Source organism: Calypte anna, chromosome 12, assembly GCF_003957555.1.
Source record: "Calypte anna isolate BGI_N300 chromosome 12, bCalAnn1_v1.p, whole genome shotgun sequence".
Lineage (NCBI taxonomy): Eukaryota > Metazoa > Chordata > Aves > Apodiformes > Trochilidae > Calypte > Calypte anna.
In genome coordinates this window covers 5,682,658-5,707,740 of record NC_044258.1, presented here as the reverse complement: position 1 = coordinate 5,707,740, position 25,083 = coordinate 5,682,658, and the positions used below count along the sequence as shown (strand labels likewise).

Genomic DNA, 25,083 nt, shown 5'->3' with positions numbered 1-25,083 from the left:
TAAAAGCAAAATTATAGAAAATAATCTGTCAGCAAGTCTCAGTACCAGGAAAAAACCCAAGTTTTGAAAACCACATTTCTGTATTAGTTGAAAAGCTCCTCCACGATTTTTCTCCATGGATCAAATCCTCAGTTTAACTTGAAACCACTGAATGACAGAACAGAACAGTTCAAATGAGAAAAAATTTTGTTTTTGAAAGACAGACTAAAGTGATACTCTAAATAATTGAAATGCAACAGCAGTTAACAACTGGCATGCTGCAACATTATATGGTAAGGTCACAGACCAAAATGGACTCTCTCTGACCACTTACACTCCATTAAATATCGAAACAATATCAAATTAAATTTGTTTTGCCAAGGTTCACTGGGAGCACCACAATGGGCGAAACTACTCGAGCACAGTAAGCTTCTACTTTTTCCTCCCTCATTCAAACTAGTTTTAGTTTTCCTTTTATAGCAACATTCATGAACTGCTCATGCATATTAAGTTCCTGGGATTTCAGTATAATAGCAATTTACATAACTTTAAATCAGGGTCCTAATGCAATTTATCGCAGCATCAATGTTAATATTCTGCCTCAAAGCAGGAAAATATTAAGCGTGGGGGGTTTTTATTGGAAAATATTAAACATGCATAAACATACACATATGCATAAAAACATAGTTTATTTGAAGCAGAAGTTAAAAGGAAATGACCAAAGACAGCTCCACTCCATGGCTTTCAAACTGTGATTATCATTATATGCAATAGAGCTCTCAGCTAATGGTAATTTTATTTTAAAGTAAATCAGCTCAAGTGAAACTCTCCATATTTAAACTATTGACAAGGCTGATTTACATACACGCTATAGTCTTTCAGATTTAAAGTCAAACAAAGCAACTGAGGAACTGTGACGTTACCTTATGAATATCAAGGGGAATGATGGAAAGAAGCTGGACACCAAACAGGTGGAATGCAGCTTTTAAAGAGGACTCTGCAGCCATCTCACAGGTGGGCCACAGTCCCCCAGGACACCCCACTGCTGCATCCCACAGCCTGGCACCTGCCTGGAGAAACACCCACAGTGTCACAAAAAAACATCTGGAATTTCATCACTGTTTTCAACTATGGCAGCATAAGATCATTTAAGTAATTCCACCTGACCTGTATCAGTTAAAAAATGATGACAAAGCTCAGCTTCAGACTCCTGCAGCACTATGGTGCAATTTTCTCTGGTTCTTAACACATTGCTGAGCTGCAACCCATCTTTAAAACATCTCATTTTAACATTGATGACTGCAGTACCCAAGACTGATAAACCAAGCCCCATTGCTTGGGGCAGAGTACAAACTGGGGAAAGCCCCATCTGGGATCCTGAATGCCCCATGAGGGCCTCTAACTCCCGCCACAGCGGCAAACGCCATCTCTGAGGTAAAGCCGCTGAGGTGAAGTGCCTACAGAGCTACAGCACACCCAGCTTTGGCCCCATTATTAAGACAACACCCATGGCTTTTAAACCACCAAGGAACATTTACTGTTTCTCACAAAGCGGGGAAAAGAAGTGAGGAAACCTAAACGCTGCTCCCGCCACACAGCTCCTTACACCCAGAAGCTCTTAACACCTCGGAGACCAGTGGGACAGGAAAAGAAATAAAGAACAAAACAAAGTAGAAAAAAAAACAAAAAGCAAAACAAAACAAAAAAATATTTTAAAAATTAATTTCCTTGTCTCAAGCGCAGTCCAATCCCCTCAGCACCAACCCTGCTCTATCCGCGGCCTCCCCACTTCGGCTCCGCGCCAGGGAGCGGTGAGGGCTCCTCAGGCAAACCCGCCAAGGTAACGCTGGGCTGGCGCCCGGCCAGCTCGGGGCTCCCCAGGCTGCCGCTGAGGCGTTTCCACACAGGCGGGAGAGGGAGGCGAAGGGGCCGCACCAGGGGCTGAGGCAGCGCTAACCCCCGCCTCTCCGCACGGCACACGGGCGGTGGGGCCGCCCCCCTCGATACCTCCGGGGCGGGGCGGGGGCGGCAGCAGCAGCAGCTGCAGGTGAGTGCACGGCGAGATCCGCAGCTGCGCCCCATGGGCGGAGCGTAAGGCGGGCCGGGGAGCTCCGAGCCGGGGAGCTCCGGGTCGGGCCGTGGTAGCGGTGACCCACGGGATCCCTTCCCGTCTCTCTCTTTCTCTCTCTCAGTCGTTGACTTTCTCGCTTGGGACAGCGCCCGAAACTCAGCAGCGACCACAGATCATACTGGAAGCGGGTGAGTCCCGGTACCTGCTCCCGGCGCGGAGCTTCCCTCTGCTCGGCAGTTTCTGCCCCGCCTGGCGCGGGGTGAATGAGGAAGCGTTACGGGCTCCGGCTCCCTCCGGCTCGGCTGGCTTCTGTGGGGCTCCCGGTGGGGAGAGGAGTGCCCGTCTCGGATGCCGCTGTGCTCAGCCCCCCGGCCCCAGCTTGTGTCTCGGGGCGAGGGGCGGGCGAGCCGGACAGTGGGGCCGGGGTGGGGGGAGGCGGGGGTGCTGCCTCCGGCCCCGGGGTGCCGGCTGCTGCGGGGCTTCCTCCTCAGGCGCGCCTCCATGTTGGGCTCCGCTCCCCGGGACGAGGGGCTGCGGCGGGAGTCCCGGAGCCGGCCCGGACGCGAACTTTGTTCACCGAAACCTTCCCGTCACCAAGATCGGGAGTGTGCGGGATGGAGCCGGTTCGCTCCCGAAGCGCGACCTTGAGCGGGGAAAGTCTGTCCGGCTCCGGCCGGAGGGACGGGAGGCAGCGCCGGAGCGGGAGCTGGCGGCCCTGAGGGGATTGTGCCTCAGTGATGGGGTGAGGGGACCCGTGCGGTGCTTGACAGAAACACCGAGTTTTCCCGTAGCAGAAATACCACATTTGACAATCCCAACTTCTTTATTTTCTTCGCACCCAGCCGCGTGGATAATATGTTTGTGTCTCCCTCAACGACAGTGAGTTTGAAGCAGATAAGTGCCTGGTCTTTTAAATGGTCAGGTTTCCAGCTGAATGGCGACAGACAATAAGCCGTGAAGAAGCAGGAATGCCTGTTGCTTTTGTGTACATGCCAGGCGTGCATCTCTGGAAAAAAAAAAATCAGCTTTCCGCTAGAGATTTCCCCACTTGCATTAGGGTATGAAATATTAAAATAATTGAATTATGGCATTCTGTGGTTACATCTGACATCTGTTTACTCATGGGCTCAGGCTGTTGCACCACTTCTAGATTAACCAAGTAGTACAGAGCACTGTCAGTCTGGACCTAGGAGCTTTGCAGATGTATGTGCAAGGATGACATTGCCCTGTATCCCATCTTTTGGGAGTTGGATGCTCCCGAGGGCAGGATGGAATCTTCAGAGAAGATAGGAATGGGAGGATCAGTTCTCAACCTAGACCTTTTCTTAGTTTTAGGCACTCATTTAAAGTCTGGATTACAACATTGAACATCCTACGAATAGTCTGTAACAATCCTGGATGCACTTGTGTGTTTAATTTCTTTTAAATCTTATTTGGGCCTGTGCCTTGTACAGTCATTTTTTTATTAACCGTGTAGTAACCTTCATTTTCCATCTATCAGATACTGTTGTGTAGCACTGTACTCTTCAAATAGGAAGTTATAACCAATAGAGCTCTCTGAACAAGAGACTGTGAAGCTCTTCTCAAGTGGTTAAGCAATAATTCATAAACATACTTTTTTTCAAAAAGTATAGAGGCAGCATTTCCTGAAAATGGCTGTATTTAAAATTAGATATTTGTCTTTGGACTGATAGATTTTAGTCACCCTAAGACACTGCTGTACTGAGGGAGGAAGAAACATAAGGCTGCAGAACATGTATTTGCATTTATTTATTTTTTTAAGTTTCTCACCCTCAGCTTGGGTTTAATAATAAGATAGATGTCTGTGCTTTAATTTAAGAAATTTTTAAATGCTGACATTTTCCATTTCCATGATCCACAGTTTTACTCAGAGTTATCTTTCTGTAGAATTGAATACATCAAACTTCTGAGAAGTATGATTATCAGAATTAAGTATATAAGTTTTGAAACTTTGACAGTTTAAAAATTGAAACATATCATATTTTACTTGGCATTATTTGTATGGTTGTGTGTAATGCAAAGAAGATTTTTAGATGTAGCATAAAAGAATCAAGGGTTAGCAATACTTCAAAATTTTCATCCTACATCTCATAATTCAGATTTAAGTATGAAGGAATTGCTGCCACTCAGTGGCTGATATGAACATATAGGAAACTCTCTTCTGTTTCACAGCTGTGATGTATGTGTGGTTAATGACTATGCCATGAGGTAATTCTTTTCGGTGAATTCAGGTGAGATCAGGAAGAAACTTGTATTGTTCTTACCTGAAAAGAGCTCATTCTCAAACTTTATTCCATTTTTTATATTGTGAATTATAACCCACCTTTCATTAGGCTTAATAATTTTGACTTTTTGATCACACAGCATGGTTGAAATTATACTCTATAAAGAATTAATTATTTTTAAGTTAGAAACTATTTCTTGAAAACTTAGTTATATAGCTACTTCTGTTAAAGATGAATCTTTAGAAGAATCTCTCAGAGAGAACTTGGCTATGTGATGCTGTAGAGATCAAGGAAATAACAATAAAACCTGGAAAGATGAAACATCTTTTATTCAAATCATTGATTTCCTGGGAAAAGCACAGAGGCTTTCAGGCCTCCTTGTCTGTTTTGGTGTCTAAAAGCCACAGTTACTACAATTAAAGTTCATGTAGAATTGAGTATTTAGTGCCTAATAGGTTAAATTAAGCATCTCTCCCTGTTTCTGATTAAGGATGTCACTGTCACCCTGTCTCTGTTGAGAGGCACAAATCCTCTGCCTTGTGGATGTGAAGCTCAGCTCTGGCTGCTGCTCCCAAAAAGAGGAGCCCTTTCATCACCTCTTGTTCCACAGCTGCACTAGGACTGGAGTTGGGGCTGGAGCACATGTGGATGTAGCAAAGTTCACTTCAGCTGCCCTGCTGTGAAGGTGCAGTGGCACAAGCCTCTGTGTGGGCTGTACAGTGTAAATACTTTACAGGTGTTGGCCAGCCCTGAGGTATGTGCCTGTATGGAGTTTGTGTTCTCAGGTGTGTCTCTTCATGATGTGCTCCATATGTGTTGTGTACCTGTGGTCCACCTTCCCCTTCGTTGCCTTGATGAGGTGTATGCTGAACCTGCTCTAATAAGAATGGAGGAAAAAGGTAAAAAAGGCTGGGGGTTGAAATGCGTGTTGCAGATGAGTCAGAGAGAAATGTGAAAGATGACAAGGAGGGATTTACCAGAGAAGTCTGGGGGCTGGCTGACTATATTAGAAACTGAATTCCTGTGTTAATCATCCACTGATGAGCAAGGTTATGCGATCTGTGCATTAAATGCAGCATCCTAATCATCAGAGCCTGTCCAAAAGCTGCCTAAAAAGTACCAGAACAGTTTGTGTTCAAGTAGGTTTTGTTTAACTGTTTATCTTGCTCCATGACAAAACTTGAAATCTTTCTCTCATTCTTCCTTTACCTGCAGAATCTGAGTGCAGATTTGGTTCTGTAGGGCTCAGTGTGGAGCCAAGGGACAGCTAGCAGGAAAAAAAGAAAGGGGGAAAACTACCTGTGCCCATTCAGAGCTATTTGGGCAACACATTAAATGTAATCATTCCCCATCTGCTTGCCTGTATTTTGGAAAGATGCAATTAACGAAGATGAGCCTGGGAGAGCTCTTTACAGCCTTGGTAAAATAATGCTGAAATGGCTTGTGTTATGTTCTCATTTAAAAGACAGTTATTTTTGCCTTTAAGAAAGTTTCAAGGCTTTCTTAAAGAGGCATTATCTCCCTAAGCCTGAGCTACTCTGGTAGCTTTTTATGATATTTGAGTAATTTTGCAAAAGTCTGCTCTGTAGGAAGCTGTGTACTGGCTCCAGCTCTATCAGACCACCTAGATTATACATACTGCCTTTGTGACTGGAAAGGGAGAGAGAGATCTGGGACAGGACCACTGGGGACCTCTCAAATCTGTCCTTGGCAAGAGAGGTGCAAGATTTATTTCTGATCTGATCTGACTGGACTTCTGTAATTACAAGTAACACTGGTACAAAAAAATGGGTATCTGGTACAAAAAAATGGGTATCTGTTGTATATATCTGTGTTTTTTGTGTTATTTTCTAATGGCTTTTTTTTTTTTTTTTAATTTATGTGGGTGGAACATGATGTCTACCTGTTAGTGACAGAAAGGTGACTTGACATGCATGAAATAAGTTTTGTTTTGAACCTATTAAATTAGCTCTTGCTCTTTCCTGATTGACAATAGATTTGACAGTTCCTGTCTAAAAAGTGGAGGTGCTGAAACATGGATGTCTATCAACAGCTGCAAACCAAAGAGGCAGGCCATAAAACCAATTCTTTAAAAATATTTCTTAAGCTTAGCAAATGCCTAAAACCACAGAATACTTTTTACAGTATCGTCTCACTGAAATTACTGTGTTTCCTGGTAATTTCTTTGCTGTTGAATATAAATGGTTCATCTTGAAAAGTTTATCTAAGGATATTAAAGCATAGTTGATATTCATATGGTAACAGTCATGATCCATTAAGTCTGGGAGTGACCATCACAGATAACCTAATGAAGCTAATGCACATTAAGCTTTTAAGCCTTGTATTATGATACTTGCTGGACTGTTAAGGGAGGAGAGGATATTTGCCATGTCCTCCTGTTGGATTCACCAACCATCAAAACCATCAAATTCAAGCTTAAAAAAAAAAAAGCAACACCTCTCCATGCCCCATAACAAGATCATTTTGAAATCCAAGGAGCTACCCACTTTTGATAACAAAACAGATGTGCAACATGTGTTCCTATCCTGCCATTCCTAATGCTTTTCCTTGGAGCTGAGCAAACCATGGTCTTGTTTGGTTGAAATGTAACCAAGTGGTTTCACTTTTACCCATTGGTAGTGTGGGTGGAGTTTGGGTAGACTCTGGGGCACTGGTTAATATGTCAAGGTATCATTGCATAGGCACTGTATGTGTCTGTAGCAGAGACCTACTAAAAAAAGCTCTTCCCAAAGAGCTTAGTAGGGGTGCCCCTCTTCTCTGAAGAGGTGTGTCTGGCTCTGATCCCTTCCACCTCACTGGGCTCAGAGGAGTGTTCTGAATTAGTTTCATGTTTCTCATCTCCTGGGTGCCTGCAGACCTCTAAAATGGATGTTTGTGTATGAGTGGCTTTGGTTTGCATTACATTTTGTCTTTTTTAGTCTTTTGCAGTCTTATAAATGATTTAATTATTTATAGACTTGGTTAATCCTGGCTACCTGCTATGCAGGGTATCTTGAAACATATGCAGAAAATCTAAGCTTTAGCCTCAGCTTTTTTCCCTCTCCCTGATCCATGGGGGTGTGCATGTTACTGATTTGGAACTGATTGTTGGTCTAGCCTGGCTCTTTGATGTGTGGCAAATTTGTAATGATGAGATAACAAAGACAGAACAGTGCATTTTTTTTAGCACTTAGGTGTCAAGTTACTTGCCAAGTGTTTGAAAACATCTTTTTTCCCATCAATACCTACTTCTTGGAGAAAAATACTAATTCGATTCTTTATCATATTCTCTGATTTCTTGAGTTCGTGCAGTTTAAGTTTTGCCATGTTTTTCTTCTGCCTAAGGAAGCCAGGAAATCTTAGTCTTTAGTCAGTACATCATCAGTGTACTGTAAATTAGACATCAGTGATGTCTAATTTAATTCAATGTATGATCATTATGTATCATTATTTAATATGAGGAGCAGTGTAAAGAAAGAAGGTTTTTTTTTTATTTTTGACACCAGATTTCTCTTGCTGATAGTAAAGTTATCTTTTTAACTTATAGCCAGGTTATTTTAAGACTTAGATGCTTGAACATGTAAATAGATACTTGAAAAGGTGGTAAAAAATGTCTAGCAGCCAAACTCAAGATTAAACTTGGCTCTGTGGTCTGCCTTCTTCTGGGAAGTTTCCCCATGAATACAAAGGCAGTGTAGCTAAACATTGTTTGATGGCTGAACTCTGCTTTTCTAAGAGGAGACTGTATTTGATTCTTGTTTGAACAAAAGAGGAATATTGTATTTCTTTCTGAAAAGTAACAGTCTGTCCTTCCCAAAAAAGCCCTCAGTGTGAAAACTTGCGAGGAAGATTTAGTCCATCCAGTATCAAGTAGGGCCCGTTATATGCTCTTAACTTGTATTCTTTAAGAAATTTAAGATGAATAGCCACAGTGTAGTAACTTTGAAAAACTGCAGTGTTTGAAGTGTGATACTGACTGCCCTGTATGTTTTATTTCAAGATTTTTATATGTTTTGTAATGCTTCTGGTTAACTGCATTTTGCTGGCATGACTACGTAACCAAAATGAATATTTTGTACCTTATTGATTTTGTTAGTGCCTGTTGAACTGGAATGAAGACTTCACTTCCTAAAGAACAGTTGTGTCAGAATATTTGACTGGTAAACTCTTGTGAAAATAATATGTATTCTTGCTTTTTAAAAAAAATGTATTTGATATATACTCCTGTAAGAGAGAGCCCAGATGGCTGTCTAGCATCAAGTAGGTGCTGCCAGGATCTTTCATTTTGATAACAAACCCTGTTCCTTTTATAGATTAAAAAAAGAAAGAGGATGTGAAACTGACAGTCATACAAGTGTGTCTGCACTCCTGTGAAGGAGCAGATTTTATTAGAGATGCTTTCAGTATCAATAGCTACTTAGTTTTGGCTTATTTAAAGGAAATTTTTTAATTACCTGATCCTTGCACTCCCTGATCAATGCTGATTACAGTTCTTCACATCCAGTGTGCTGGTCCACAAAGGCTGTGCTGGTGCTGAGCTGTGAATTGCTCAACAAGAGTTCAGCTGTTTCCTGATGTGTCTGTGGCCGATGACTGTGGCCTTCACTGAACTCAAATATTCTTACTGATGACTCGGGGATGCTGATTGCCCAATATCCAGAGCAGATTTGTCTGTTAGGAAATCATGTGAGCTCTCTCATACTGCATTTGATTGTGTTCTTTGATAACTGTCAGAAGCTGACCCTGATGAACTCTGTTTGACAAGTTTATCTCAGCAGCTAGTTCTTAATGTGAACCAAAACCCTTCTTCCAGTTTTGAATTTGGTCTGAATGCAGTGAGCCATTGGCATTTGAACATTTGAAGATGTCTTCTCTCAGTCTCTCAGCTAAAAAGGAGACTCCAGTATCCCAGTTACCTAGTTTCTTCAAACCTAGCACAAAGGTTAGGGAAGGACAGGTAAAACCAGGGGTCAGTGGGTGACACTTTTTTCAGGCCTAGAATAATTCTGAACTAGAGAGCAGGAAGATGACAGCTGGAAACATTTGCCAGGTATCTTGGCCCCGATTCTGGCTTGTGAAAGAGGCACCTCTCTTGGATTAACTCTAGTAAAGTTGTTCCACCACAGGATTCCCCACCTTTACAACATCAGAAGCTTAAATTTCATAGGGGATATTCCTGGTAGATTTTTTTTCTACAGGCCTATTTGAAAAAAACTGTCATTTGGACCAAAGGATTTGTAGGTCTCTGTTAAACTCCACAGGGCTGGTACTAGGTTCTGAGATTGCTTTTTTTCCCTTCCTCCAGTTTCTTTAGACACTCTCAATGAGGGAGTCTGCAATCACTTTATACCTCTCAGCTCATCCATAATTAGTATTCTGTTTGCAAAACTTGCTTCATTTCATATACCCTTTAGAATATGGTAAAAATGGAAGGTTCTCTGGAATCTATTTCTCCCCATTTATTTCTTCTTATTTTAATAGAGTCTGAGTCTTTTTCTCCAGGAAGTCAGGGCGTGTCTGCATCATTTAGGTTTACTTGCCCAGTGGTCTCATCTGTGATTGCTGAATTCCCTGGCTGAGCCATCACAGCCTCAGTGCAGGTTCACCAGACAAGTGTGTCTGCAGGACAGTCTGTTCCAGTTAAGGGTGAGTTTTGCTGTGTTTATGCAACATGCTGTCACACTGGTGTCTTTGCATCTGACATGCATGTTTTTGCATGCAGATCCCTTGTACTGCTCTCCTAGGCAAGCACTTCTGGTGTAAGTTTGTGTTTATTTCATCTAAAGTTAGAAAAAGTTTTGTCCAGAGTGGGTGACAATGCTCTGTTGCAGCCTTTCCATATCTTTCTGTTACCTTAAAGGTTAAGAAATGGGATCTGCACCTCCAGCACCTGCAGCACAGCCCCTTGCCTGCCCTTTGAAGGGAATATGGAGGTTGCCAGTGGGGCAGTGCCAAAGGTGCCATGCAGGCAAGGAAGTTGATGGATTACTGCTGTAAGGCAAGAGCAAGGAGGAGAGAGCGAGCTGGAATATGCGTTTCAAGGTAGAGCTGGGGCTCAGCAGAAGCAGCAGGGAGTGATGAGAACTGCCAGGCTTTGCAGTGCTGCTTGTCCATATTGCACCACGTTTGTCAGAGGAGCTCTGCCAGCCCCGTTGCTCTCACTTCATCCTTGCCAGCTCCAGCTGCTCTCCAGAACTTTTGCAATACAACCCAAAGGCCTGCTGGCCTGGGCAGGGAGAGGAAGTGGAGCTCTGAGTTGTTGCTGTATTCTGTTTTCTGTTTGACTTAGTTTGCAAGCTTGCTTATTTCTAGAAGTGCCACTAAAATTTTCAAGGAAATCCCAGAGTTTTAATGTGATCCAATGTCAGATTGGTTTTCCAGCCTAGCTAAGGTGCTGCGATTTGGAATTAATGTTGCTTTTCTTTTCCAGTGGGTGGCAGTTGAAGCAAAGCAAAAAAAATGTTTATTTGCTTGGAAGTTCATATAGAAATGTATTTAAGGAATGGGAAGAGAAGCTGAAACAGGCCAGCCCTTTATTTTCTCTCCTTATGTTGAGTTCTTTTTCTTTTTCATTGCATCTCCTCTCTGGAGAAACGGGCAAATCAAAGGACCTCTTGTAATGAAAATCCGCCTTAAGTTTCAATCTCTTCTACCTTTTGTGTATTGTTCTGTTGCTTGTTCCCTCATTCTCCTACTAATTAATAACTGTGAGCCCAGTTTTTCTGTCACTAGAGCTTTGCATTGTGTAAGCCTCATTTCAAAACTTTGAGGCAGGGAGCAGCTAACGTTTGCAGCAATGTGTTCAGTTTCTCAGATCTGTATTTTCATTTTGACTGTAACATGTAGCACCACTCCTTCTCCTTTCAGAAACCAAATCTTGACAAATAGTCTTGAACATTCTTATTCTTAGAATTAACTGATTCTTAAAAGTTTAGTATGCAGTATAACCCTAATAACTATTTCCTTGGAAGGGCCAGAGTTTTACTTCAGAGTACTTTCATGCACATTTATTGTATGGAGTTAGTCACAGCTGAGTCTCAAGCATATATTATTAAAATAGCACGTTAGGTTCCAAGTATACATTAGTGCATTGAGTGATTCCATAATTATAAGTAAAACACAAGTGAAGTATGTATTTATGGGAATACAAATACATATTTTTAATGTACAAATTACTGCATTTCTAAATGCAGTAGAGGTTAGGTTAAATCAGTTTATTTTAAATTGTAAGAAGTATGTGTATCAGTGCTGACACCAGAAGTCAGGTTGAGAAAGAATTGCATGTGGATCATGCATGTGGGTTATGTGGAGCATTATTTGACTTACTTTAAGAACTGATTTTTTTTCTTTTCTTTCCAAGCTGTTAAAACAAAACAGTGAGAGGGCTTTTCCAACACTTTCCAGTGCTTTATGTTATGGGAAAATACTTAACACTGAGTAGAAAGCCGGAGAAGTCTTTTATTTTCATGATTTTTCTTTTCCTAGGGATGAGCTAGCAGTTGATTGTCTATAATATGTGATTATACCTAACTTGCCAATTAATCTAGATCTCCATTAAGAAAATGAGGTCTTATATAGGTATTTAATGTAGCTAGCCCAAAATACATTTCATTTCTAAGCATATGTGGCACTCCTCTTTAAGACTGTTCTTAGGTTGATGCAATTAAATACAAAATCCTATGCAAACACAGCCATTTGAAACAACTGTAAACTAATTTGCCACTTGTGTGGATACAAATTGTGCTGCTGCTGGTGTTAGAGCAAAGTTCAATTTGATTGACAGGATGAAACTTATAAAATTATTTAGAAGTCTAAATGGAAAAAAGTCCAGGAAGAAACCTTTTTACCCTTTCTGGCCACATGAAATGAATTATGAGAAATTAATTACCAGAGCAACAATGAGTTGAGCTTTGGCTGGTTGATAACAAAACTGATTTTACTTATCTGCAGTACTCTTTGGTTGTTATGACCTAAAATGGAAATATCTTTTTAAGCTAAAAATGCTCTGAAAGCCATGACATTGCATGGATTCAGTTTCGACAAAGGGACACACTCAAACAGAAAATTAGCCTTTTTTGTGAGTCTTTTTTTGTGACAAGACTTCATAATGACATCTGTGATGACTATAATGCCAGTCAGTAGAAAAAGAAATAATTTATTTTCAGTTCCTTAAATTTAACTGTCAATTACTGGGGTGTCATTTGCTGGAAAAATAACTGTACACACTTCTGTACTGTACACACTTCTATAGACAGTGAAGAAAAGGCTCAAATACTTTTAAAATGTTTTGATGCACACACTTGTAGTGATGGTATGCTTGAATTCTTGAGTTTCTTTTACTGTCTTGAAGAACTAATTCCATTCACAAACCAATTTTATTTTGAGGGCTGTGGAAGGATTTCAGCATTGTTTCTAGTCTTGATTTTAAAATCGTGTGTGTGTGATATGGTTTTTTTTTTTGTGGGTTTTTTGGGTTTTTTGTTGGGTGTTTTTTTTTGTGTGTGTGTCTTTTTTCTAAAGGCAATTTGTTTTGCTTACTACTTCATGCTGCTTTCCAGTGGGTAAGCTGATCCTAATAGTAAAAAAAAAATGGAGTGAGTCTCAACAGAGGGATGTTTTCCTTGTTTGCTTTAAACAAACCATAAGAGTTACACAGCTCTGTTTTGAATTAACAGCTCCCCCAGTTAGGCTGTACACTTAATGCTCCTCAGACATTGTGGTGAGGCAGTAGTATGAGCATTCAAAGGGAAGACAGCCATTTCTAGTGTTTTAGCTTCTTAAAAACATAGAAAAGGGTGCCAGGCTCAGGTAATTGAAAACATTTGCTATAGGCAAAGTGTCCCAGACAAACAAAGATGGAAGAGGATTTCCTTGTGCTGCTGCATTTAGTTTTGCTTTAATTATTAAGAGCACCCTGCTACCTAGTAAGAGTTAAAGGCAACTTTACAACATGCTTGTTTGTGTCTCTGTGCTTTTGGTATTATTCCTGTGGTCCTCTAGCTCTTACTTGGAGTTCTAATGGATGAAGTTGTAGGAAGTAAATGAAGAGGAGCACACTCACCATCTTCTGATCATGGTCTTATTTTCCAAAGTCCACTTAACACCCCTACTAAATTGTTTACCCATTAAATCTCCCTAATTAATTTGTTAAGAAGTTTGCAAAGCTACAAAAAAAGATACCCTTTGTAGTCCAGCAGTTTCTATAAATTCTAAGTCTTTTGTAGCCACTCTATAGCTGCCGTAGCCTGGCTCTGCTTAGCACTGTGCTCAGTGCATGAAGGAATGGAGGGAACCAACACCCATTTCTAGCCTTGCACAGCCTGAGCCCTTCTCTAGTGGAAACTGGATAGATTTCTGTGTAAGTGACAGTGTACAACATTGCATCAAGGTTGGAACAAAGATGAGGGGAATGTTTCTGCCATCATCTCAGGGAAAAGCAAATAGTCTTGAGACTTTGAGTTTTCTTGTGCGTTCCTGGGGACTTTATGATGTATTATAAAGTTTCTGAGGGATTTCTTTTCCCTGAAGTTAGGTTTTACATTAAGTTCTCACACCTCTTGTGCAAATGCAGGTGTGCTGTTAAGATGGGGAGAAAACGAGGTGAGAAACAGAGACAGTTTTGTCATCTTGGAAAAGAAGCTGGAAAAGTTTTTTTGGTTCATTTTGTATTGCCACAGATCCCAGTTAGACTCTCTCTTGGAGCTGTGTTCTGATGCTGACTGCTTCCCTCTGGAAGCAATCAGAGAAGCCCAGAGCAGCAGCATCATATTGTCCTCATGTTTTACCTGAGGTTGTGGTTGGCTGAGCTTGCAAATGTTCACACTCAACTAAACCAAATTTCTCTTTTTGAATCCTCTGAACACTTGATCTGATGAACTGCAGCAAAACCTTTTAAATCAGGAAACCCTCAAAAACTTGCTTTTCTGTTGTCCACTCCACACTCTTCCTTGACCTTTGCTTTCTGTGATACAGGTTTCTGTAATAAATAAGATACAACACACAAAAACTGATTTTAAGAAACTCCACTGGGTCCACTTTGATATTTTTCTTAGTTTATTCCTTCCAGAGAGAGATGGAAATTCGCTTGTGCTCCTGGGCAAGTTTACATTTCCACAGAGAGTCGATTTGCAAAACAAATAACCAATTCTAATGGTAATGCAGCACATTGCATCCTGCTAGTAATTTAATAAATTCCTGAGATCAGTCATTAAGTCATCTTTCTGTACTCTTTATTTTTCACATGGCAACTGCTGTTTTTACAGGTGTCCCAGTTTAGGAGAAAAAGCAAATTGATGGTCTCTGAAAATGTTTACAACTTTAATATCGAGTTTTTCAGAAGTGGATGGTAAAACTCCAGAGAAAAAATATGATGTAAAAAATGTAAATTGTATTGTGGCCAAAATTAAGTCTCCTGGTCACCCTATGGGAATGGAAGTGGAAGTCTTTTTTTTTTTTGCTTCTGAACAAAAGTGTGCTCTTGTTAACCCATTTGCAGTTTGCCATTACATGCTTCTGGGATGTTACAGTAAGTGGTTTGCTTGTCTTAATCTCTTCAAAGGAGCAATTAAAAGATACTTCTTAAAAATCACTGAGGTTTTGCATTAACCTTCCCAATGGGTGTTTGTTCAGTGGCTAGAAATATAGGAGCTACTACCATGAGCTGACATTGAGAAGTTGCTTATAGCTTGAGGTTTTTCCCTTTCAAAATGCTTTGTAAAGTCACCAGAGCTGTGAATAGTCAGTGTAAAACTCAGAGCAACTGTACTGTGATCAAACAATTCTGCAAGTATACACAGTTCTTTACTCTGAGTGTGCCACAGCTTGTGCTTGTTTGATTTAGTGAAATACTTTAGAAGAAGTGATAAGACATTAGTGTGAAGTGTAAGGGTATAAGAAGAAAGTCATGTATTCCTGTAAAACCCCACCTTTGGAAATGTATCAGGGTATAGAAGTTTTGGTTCTTTCACAGTAGCTGTTTTGTTCTTCTTAGTTAGATTTTCCTGTGTTTGAAAGGGTCTTTGTTACACTCTTTGGCTCTTCTTGCCGTTGATATACAGGGCTGGGGTTTTCCTGTTCAGGGAAAAATTGGCCAGACTCACCATGGTATTTCTAATAAAGCTCAGAGAGCAGAGCATCGTCTTGGAAAATTTAACAGATTGGGTTTTATTCAGCTGGTGTATTTTGGACCTTTACCATATTCTCATTTATCTCTCACTTACAGAAACACTCTAAAATGGCAACCATTTAATCTTTTTTAGATTATAAAGCCCTTGTTATGGCTCCAGAGTTTGAAGGCTGAAACTTTACTGCATGCTTTGATCTACATTTGTTTTGTTTTAGTGGTTTTTTTTTTCCCCAGAACCTGTGGAAACATTCAAAGTCCTGATTACTCTCAGGGGGTAATATAACTTTTTATGGAATCAGATTGAAAAAGGTCGCTGTTAAATTAATGCAAACATACACATGCTTTATTTTGCAAAGTTGTATTTATTGCTAAATCCTGACTCTTCTCTATGAAGGCACAGCTTTAACAATTCTGCTTTCTGCCTTCAGACTGGTTCTTTGCGAACAAGGAAAAGTTTCTTAGTGAAGTTTTGTATGAAACATCAGGGCTTCTCTCTTGTCTGCCCTCCAACTTGTTTTCTGTTATTCATGTTCTAGTTACTGTCCAACTTCAGGAGAGTAATTAGAGTTCAGGTTTGAGTTCAGGACAGGTGCTGTCTGGGTATTTGGCTGCAATAAAGTTATATCAGTTGCCACAGGTATTATTTCCAACATTTGTTCTTGAGTTCACTGTGACTCCTCATTCCTGAGAATGAGGATCATGCAGTTCAGTTTGATTGCTGCTCCATTTACAACGGGGAAAGCTTGTCTTCTGCAGCTCTGCCCAGTTTATCTGGAAAAACAGGAAATGTTTTCAACCTCTGAAGCTCATTTAGATGGATTCTTCTCGGTTTCACTCAGTTGTCAGCTATTATTTCCTGGCAGGTGCCAAGGCTGCATCTGTTCCCTGAAGGACTGTGTCACTGTAACTGAGATTTACCATAACCTGGATCTTAAAAACTGTGGGCTAGCTAAAAGAAAACTCATATATGGGAAGGTACTTCTAAGGAAAAATCAGAAAAATGGCTAAAGAAAACTCATATGTGGGAAGGTACTTCTAAGGAAAAATCAGAAAAATGGCTAAAAAGCCTGCAAAATATTTATTTTGTTCTTTATTATTCGAGTTAAATACAGTTAATAGACTTTAACTCAGTTGAGTTAAAATTTTGTGTTTAGGCTGTACTAGAAACAGGAAATACAGATTATTGCTCTGTGCTTCCTGAGAAAAACAAACCTGGCAACTTCTTGGGTTTACACATTACTCATCTACTATCTTGTGTATTCAAGGAAAAATCCCAGATGCTCTTCTGATGATGTGACTGTTTCTGTCTTGCATAAACGTAGTCAGATGTGGTCTGTATCTGAGAGTTTTGGAAGACAGTGAAATCCTTGCCAAGTATGAAAGACAGGTATGACAGGTGAGTACTCTTGGCAGACATTTTAGTTTATTATGCAGCTATTTGAAGTGGCAAGCTTTCAAGTTTCCACTTACAAAGGAAGATAACTGCCAACAGGATCACTGGGAACAAAGAGTACAGTGGGATAGAAATAATGTCCTTCTGTCCTTTGGTAGAACAGGTCACTGTGTTTCATGATGTGCTGGGGGGATCCACTGGGCAGAAATCATGCCAGTTCCAGATCCTGTGTGTATATCACATCTCCCATTGCCAGACAGAAAAATCAGTTTATGAAATGTTGGAGAATGCCCAAATGGAGGTTAGTATGCAAACTACAGCTGAGGCAGCCTGTAGTTATGTGAGAGCTTCCTTAAATATGTAAGGCTGGAGGAAGATGGGGGTTGTTGTTGTCCTTTAATTCTTTGGGAATTGTACCTTATTTTTCATTTATTTACTTGTTTGCTTAAACTGCTCTGAGGATAGTGTCCTTAATCTTGTCCTTTGTATTGTGATTTTCCATAGACTTTTCTGTGTCAGTGGGAGGTGGAATTACCATCATTTTAAAAGAGGAAAATTGTTATGGGGAAAGTAGAAGATTCTCATATATATTTATGATGCTAAGCTCATATTTTGTTTTTAACTACACCTGTGCCTCCAAAGTATATTCCAGGTGATTTCCCATGTCCTAATAAAGAGCTGTAATTTTTTGGATGAAACTTCAAAACTCCTCTGTCCCTTTGAGGCAGAAAACCTGCCAAGTCTGTGGGATTTCCATGCTTCAGTGTGGTGATTGAAATTAGACATAGATGTGAATAACTGAAAACACATCTGTTAATCAGATGATAAACAACTTCATTGGAAATTTCTTTCCCTCATGCCTTCAGTGCATGTCAGAGGCTGCTGTTGCCATTGTGAGTGAATCATTTGGGTAAGAGAAGTCATAACATACTCTTTAATTGTATGGCTAAGTACACAGAACATGGGAACTACCAATTAACTAATCCTGCATTGTAATATCTTTTTACTGTTTTGTCATTCAAAAATGTATTTTCAAAGGAAGAGGAACAGTCTGAAAGAAATATGTGCTTATTGTGTATTCTTGTATTCAGGTGGTTTTGGTGCCTTCTGTGCATGTGTCAGAATACAGGAAAGTTCTGGTGTTACAACAGCCCAACTTATAGGTGATAAAATTTGATTTTGCTGAACCTGCTGAGAAGCTGGGATTCTAGTCAGGGCTGTTAGATCCATGTGTGCATTCCTGGCATGTGTTTGGCATATGTCTCTTCCCAAGAAGACTTGTACTTATTTAGGAGCTTAGCTGAAGCAGGCAGTGATGGTCCCTGGCATGCATCCTGACAGCCATACTGCCACCTCAAAGGAGCACAAGAAGTTAATTTGGTGATATCTTATGCTCCATACACTTACACGTGAACGATTTATTCCTTGCAGTTGTGGAGAACTTAATTTCCAAGGTTTATATAAAAGTTTATATTCCAAGTTTATATAAAATAAATATTATTTTATTATTTTTTTCCAGACTACTTTTATTCCTAGTTTCTAGACCTAGGAATTTCAGGTAAAAATTTTTATTATCACTCCACCTGTAGTGGTGTGGCTCCTTGTTCTTTACCATGTTTTTACCATGTTTTTTTTTAGTAAACTCTATGTTCCCATGTAGTCCCATAGCTTGCTTGAGCAGGAATATTTATGTCCATAAGCTGTGACAAAAGGAGTGGTGAAACCACTCTAGAAGTGATATGAGCTAATGTTATCCTGCAATGAGAGGGAAAGAATTCTTCTAAATATACTTAATGGGGGCATGTCACTTGAAATAGATAAGCAGATTAAAATCTCTGAAAATCCAGAACTCTGTGTCTACAACCTGCTAGTTTGATGGAGATGGAAAAAGCTTATGTGTGCTGCCTGTATCCTGAAGTCCAGACCATCAGGGTCTGCCCTCTGGATGATTAAGACAAAGGTGAAAGCTAGCAACAAAAATAATTTTGCAGTGCCTCTCCATCTTCTTCCCCCACCTGTTGCTTTTCCACACCACCCTTCCTGCAGGATTCAGTTGTTACAGTTTTCTAAATTGGCTTAATTCTTTTGTCTTTCAAACAAGTTAAATCAATTGTTGCTCATCTGCATCTCTCTTCTTTATCTCTAGGTCTGCTGCTAGTGTGTGTTGTCAGTGTTCACAGTCCAAAACATTTATTTTACCTACAAGATACCAATGAAGAACCAATCTTCAGTTCTTAAGGAGCTCTGGTTATCTCTATTAGGTGATCTGAAGTGATATTTTGCATTGCTTATACTGTTGACCTTAAATGTCATGTTTCAGCATCTCCTTCCTACTAGATGCTTAAGCATTATTTATGGAGTGTTTGTAAACTTCCAGGCAGAGTGTCCCAGAATGTTTGGTGTGTTCCCATAGAGCTGAGCTGTATTTGGACAGCTGGTTAATGCCATAAAGCCTCCCTAGAGGCTGCTGCTCTCTGGCTGCAATTCCTCCACCAGTCAGATGGTTTGTGATAGTTGTTCTGCAGTTGTGGCTGTGATGGACAATCTGGATTTTAAAATATTGTCTCTTCTATGTAACTGTTGTTTGTGGGGCTTGTTGAGCTGAAGTAATTTTGCTTTCATCTCTAAATACAAGCCATAAATTCAGCAATTTGTTCCAAGATGAGAGCTGGTGTTAATAAATCCTATTTTTAATACTACAGTTTGTCACCAGTCTTCATAATTAAAGCACCTTGGCAATTACATCTATTTTGTTTTATTAAAGCAAACTAAGGAAGAGAATGTTAAGGGTTTCTCAAGATCATGGTGTATTCAAGGTCAAACTCAAAGAAAAACAGCACAGTTCAACTTGAGAGCTTGTCTACTTCTATGGATACTGAGCCCTTTCTAGGAGCAGAAGGTGCTAATTGCTGCTGTGTAATCTACTGTATCCCCATGCTTGTTTATTTTTGGATGTGAAAATGAGGTTTTAGTCATTGTTTGTAGTGAGTCCAACATCTGTTGAAACCCAAAAGAATGCTACTCTTACTACTTTCCTATTTGAGAGGTGCCTGGTGAAACTAAGGTGAGCCTGGTATGAAGAACTTCAGCTGTAGTTTTCCTCCAGGTACCTGGAAAACTCCAGGTAGTTTTCCTCAGGTGTTGTGAAATTTATACTTTGCTAATAGTAGTTAATATATTGGAAAGAAAATAATAAATTTAATCTTTATATTTTAAGTTCTCTTTTGCCACTTCCCTGGGTAGTTTTCAATTCCATAATTCCTTCTATTTAGCTAGGTTTACTCAGTATTATTTATTGTGAAGGTTCCAGTAGGGGAAGCTTGAGATTTTGCCAGGAAGCAGTTTCCTGGATAAATAAGTTTTACTTAACACTGTTTAATATGTAAACTGAGAACTTGTTAATTAAGGTGCTATTAACATCTACATCAAGCCTGGCCTCTAGACTTACATCCAAAGCTAACAGGCAGCTCCATTCATCTGCCCTTCAGCTCTTCCACAGGTTGGTTGGCTCCAATGTCCAGCCACTCACCAAGCACATATCCTGCATCTTAACATTGCCCCAAGCTTCACAGGACATTGTTCAGTATCAAAGTCCTTCAGTTAACTGAAGGAGACTCAGTATGTGTATTTGGTATAATACCATATGAAAAATAGTACTACTTTATTTTTGTTCTATTTTTTTACTGTCTGATACAGAATTTTCAGTAATCCTTGCAGTATGGAAGATCCTGAGCTCTGAATAGCCTAAATAGCTCTTGACTGATAAGAAGATTTTTAGTTTTACTAATAAGAAAACAGCTTGTTTTTCAGGCCATTTGAAATAAACTTGTTTCAGGCCACTTGAAAGGAACAGCTTCTGAAAAAAAGATGTCTACTATTCTCACTTGCAATTTTATAAAAATATACCTCAAAAGTAAGGAGGCAGTCTACAGACTGCTTGAGATGCCCCTTGGAAAGAAGGTTTGCTGATTTTGTTTCTACTTAGAGAACTTTTGAACTTTCAATAAGTATTTGTAATGGCAGATGACCTGTCCCTGAAATTCTGAGGTATACACTTACTCAGCACTCTTGGTCTTTGGTTTATGAGTAAATGAGGGAGCTGGGAATTTCCCCAAGAATGACTCATATCAAGGAGGAATCCTAATATTCTTCTTTCTGATCCTGGAAGCACATTAATTAACCTGAGTGTGTAATGAATCTTCCAGAAATTACAGAGAGATTGTTCATTCCCCTTCCTGTAGGAGACAGGATGAAAAATTCTGACTATCAAACCCAAGTGAAATAGGAGCATGTCACTGGCCATCCTGATACCTTGTTTAAATTGGAACATCCACTCTTTCTGTTGATTGTTTTTGAAAGAAAGGATAAAACTCTGAGTTTTAGAGTATAATCCTTAGATATGATGAAATCGTGCTACTACTAGAGAAGCCTTTCTCTATTCATTTGGTCATCTTTGTTCTCTAGTAGATAAATGGTGACAGTGAATTAGAATGGAGGGAAATGGATCACAAACCTGAACCGTTTTCTTTTTCTCCCATCCTGAGCTCATTAATGTCATGCTGTGTTCCACTGAGCTCTGAATCTGTGCAACTATCTGGAATAACCAGAGTCACTGCTGTGTAGCTGTTGTAACTTCACTAGATGATGCTAGGAGAAACTTTACTGCCACTTTTAAACTTGCCACTTGCTTAAAGGCTCTCACCCTTCTCTGTTTGAGAGCAGAAATTAATATTTCCATTGTATAGCATACTGAAGGTTTATTCTGAATGAAGCAAGAGCCAAAAAATATTTACAAGTGAGGAAAACAAACTGAACAGTGTTTTTTCTTTTGTAGGCAGAGTTTATTGGACTTGTTTGTCCTAAATTTTAACATGGTTGGAAGTTACAAACAGTGGTTGTGGAAACAGCTCTGCCCTAGTACTGATTGGGTCTTCTAATTTGCTTTTGTATTCTGTAACAGTACAGATTAATGCTTAAAATGCTTCTGCTTCCATGGTTTTTTTTGTTCAAAGATTCAAAGTAAAACACTAGAACTGCTCAGATGTACTTTCAAGGTGGGTGAAGTACCCATTTCTTGAGCAGTATGTGCACTATGAATTGTTGCTCCATAACTGTACTGAGTACTTGGGGCATTTGTTACTTGTATCTGACTCTTTCAGAGGCAACAATCTTGGGAAGTTTTAATCAAGTCTGTAATAACTAGGGATTTAAACTTTTGTAACTCTTAATACCCCAATTTATACAAGTCTCTTGATGTTTATGTTGCACTGAACCTTTTAGCCAGTGTTAAGCATTTTGAGAAAGGTCAATATGCAAATCCATTCTGCTGTATGGCTAATACAATTCATGAACACCATAAGAATATGATTAGCACAGTTTTAAAAAAATAACTATTTTCAGTTTCTCTTAGTTTGCTTATGCTGTTCAGGTGTCTTACATCAGTCTATCTTCCACTGTAAAAGAATGCTATTGCTAGAAAAATGTTGTAAGATTATTTACAATGACAAGAAAGAATCTCTAGTCACCATTTTTCCCTGTTTCTTCCTTGAGAAGCACTTGTTTTATTTTCTAAGTACTCTTTTGCCCTTTAAAGAATGGCAGGGCAGATGCAGGCTTTTTTGCTCTAGAGGTTTCTGTAGTTTTTGTGGGTAACATCTGAAGTCAGCAGCATGGAGTTTGTTCTCCATTTTCCTTTTTCACTGTTCCTTTGGAAAAGGAAGCGAAGGCAGTTTGAGGAGTCTGTCTCATTTGCCTGAGATGTGTAGATTGTCAATACATGCAGGTTTTTTATAGCTGCCTTTAATCAATAATCCTAACAAAACAAGGGAAAGGGTTCAATAAAACCACTAAGAAAATACTTCATGACATACACTCTTTCCATCAGAAATGCTGGAAACATATTCCTCATTTAGACAAGTAGATATGGATGTTCTGTTTTACCATCTGTCCAGGGAGCTATTTTATCTATTTATATATTCTTTGTAATCAATATTACATCAGATTTTTAATATATATTTAATGAATATAAGCTGAATATCACGATGGCTTTATGCAAGTATTTTTCTCGTAACTTTTTAAAATGGAAAAAACCCTAGACCTGCAGTGGAAAAAAATGTTAGTGTGAGGAGATCATTATGAAAATGATTATTCTTCCTCAGGATATCTGATTTTTATGCAGATGGTATAAATTTGCATATCTTAGCAATAAACAGTGTTTCTCAGTACACATCTTAGATGAGCAAAGGACACTGACAGCTGCAAGAGACTCATATGAAATTCTTTTCTCCCTTCACATTTCCTCAGATGAATTTTAAGTGCTTTTTTTTTATAGTTCTGACTATTTCTCACAGTTTCAGGGCTTTATTTCTAGAGGTAGATTTAGTTTTAGAACAGTTAACACTAATGCTCTAGTTGGGAAACTGCAACTTGGACAAGGAGATATATTACAGGAGCATAAAAATTACTTTGACAATACTGGTTTTGAATTAAGGCTTTTTCACAATACAAGCAAGTCTGTTTTTCAATATAGCTGTGTTTCAGGTCTGAGTACTTTTTTTTTAATAGTCTCACAGAGACAGAATAAAGTTGTCTGTTAAAGGCTGGAAATGGAGTTGTCTGCAGCTCCTTCCACAGAGTTCCAAATTCATTGGGCCAAAGCTGCTTTAACTTTTGTTTACTCTCAAATTATTCATGATGTGGAGTAACTTTTCATAAGGAGTGGGTTATGGGCATCTACTTATGTCATTTTAGTTGTGTGAATTGCCTCTTAGTCCTGGTCACAGAACATGTCTGTGGGTTCATCGGTAATTGCTAACATGGAAAAAGAAGTATTGGAACAGGATTTATGTACTCACAGTGCTGGAGAGGAAGCAAATATTGAGAGCTGTGGGGAAAATCCAGCATTCTGTGGCCAGCAGAGTTCTTAAGGCAGAAAGGAGTCTTCTGGGCTGACTTGTAGTGGGGATGTGGCTTCTGGTAATTAAGAGGAGAGTTCCTTGCCAGCACCCACTGCTCACTCACTGGAGCCATGAGGATGTGTGGGAAGGAGGGTATGGACAAAACAAAGTGAAAGGTATTTCAGAGTTACAAAATGCTGGGATAATTAAGTAAGCTGTGATTTAGAAAGCTGTGTAGTGAACAGTATGAAAGTGCTGCTTGGCATTCAAGGAGGGAAAGAATCAAGGCAGCGTGGACAGAGCTAATCCACAGAGGAAAGATTTGGAGGCAGGGTTGGGCAGACCATTAAGGATACATCTACTCAGATAAATGACTCCATGTGGAAAGAGACTTTCCCACTCAGCTGCCTGGGGACCTGCCGTCTTTCCATGCTGGCAGTTAAGAAAGGGATCTTCTCTAATTGCAAGTGGGAACGTTTGCATTTGGAGCTGGTAGGAGCATTCTGGTTCCTGTAGGCTTCACTTCCCTACATACTGCCCCATATCTGCCTGTCTGTTAAATATATGATCACCCTGTCAAGGCTGTACACACCATGAATGCTGATTGCCTGGGGAGCATTCTGGTTTACAGCTGTTTGGTCTTCCTTGTAAGTTTTTCTGTGCCAGTAGCAGCCATGTACTATCCTTTTTAACTTAGTGATTTAACAGAAATTGCATGCCCTGATGGTATGGATGCTTCCCAATCATGACATGACTATTTAGGTTGCTGTAAAAAGTGTCTTAAAGAAGCACTTTAATGGTAAAAGAATGGTAGAGCAAAAAGTCAGACTTGATGGGAAGTTGCATGTAAAGTAACCAACATTTCAACTCATTTATTCATTCAGTAATGGAGGAAATGATAGGCTATAATGAGCCAGGAAAGCTTCTCTGTAGTAAAATCATAGAATACACCATTGCTTCTGCAGGCTGAGTGGGACATGAGAGCACAACCAGGATCTAAGGGTTTGTGTTCTGTTACTTTTTTGGGTTATCTACAAGTACTCTCGCAAGACAGTTGCATTTTCTTCTTTAAAGTATTTTTTTAGACATGTAATGCAGTTTGTGTCTTATCATGCTGTTCATTAGTGCAATGACCCAGATGCTGACTTACTGTTAAGTGACATTTTGGGGTAAATTTCTTCTCTCTGTGTGTAGTGTCTTGCATACGCAAACCAAACATCTCATTTTTAAATGATTCTCCAGTTTTTAGTATGATGAGTGCTGGAGTGGAAGCTGGAAAAATCCATGGCAGATAATAAACATGAGATACTTTGATTTGCACTCATCCCCAGAAATTTGGTTCCTTCAAGTAATAGGACTGGCTTCCTGTGAGA

The 25,083-nt window shown here is 39.8% G+C and overlaps 1 protein-coding gene across 4 annotated transcripts in view; it reads left to right on the top strand.

Annotated features, from left to right (window-relative positions):
* Positions 1 to 2,059: 2,059 nt before the first annotated feature.
* Positions 2,060 to 25,083, top strand: part of PRKCD (protein kinase C delta) — a 58,033-nt gene continuing 35,009 nt past the window's right edge. The window contains exon 1 of one of the 4 annotated variants that reach the window (XM_030458524.1): positions 2,060 to 2,238. The gene's annotated coding sequence lies outside the window, so the exon portion shown is untranslated. Of the gene's footprint in view, positions 2,239 to 2,762; positions 2,793 to 17,039; positions 17,116 to 25,083 lie in introns of those variants that run through there. The other 3 variants (XM_030458527.1, XM_030458525.1, XM_030458526.1) reach the window with 3 other exon arrangements.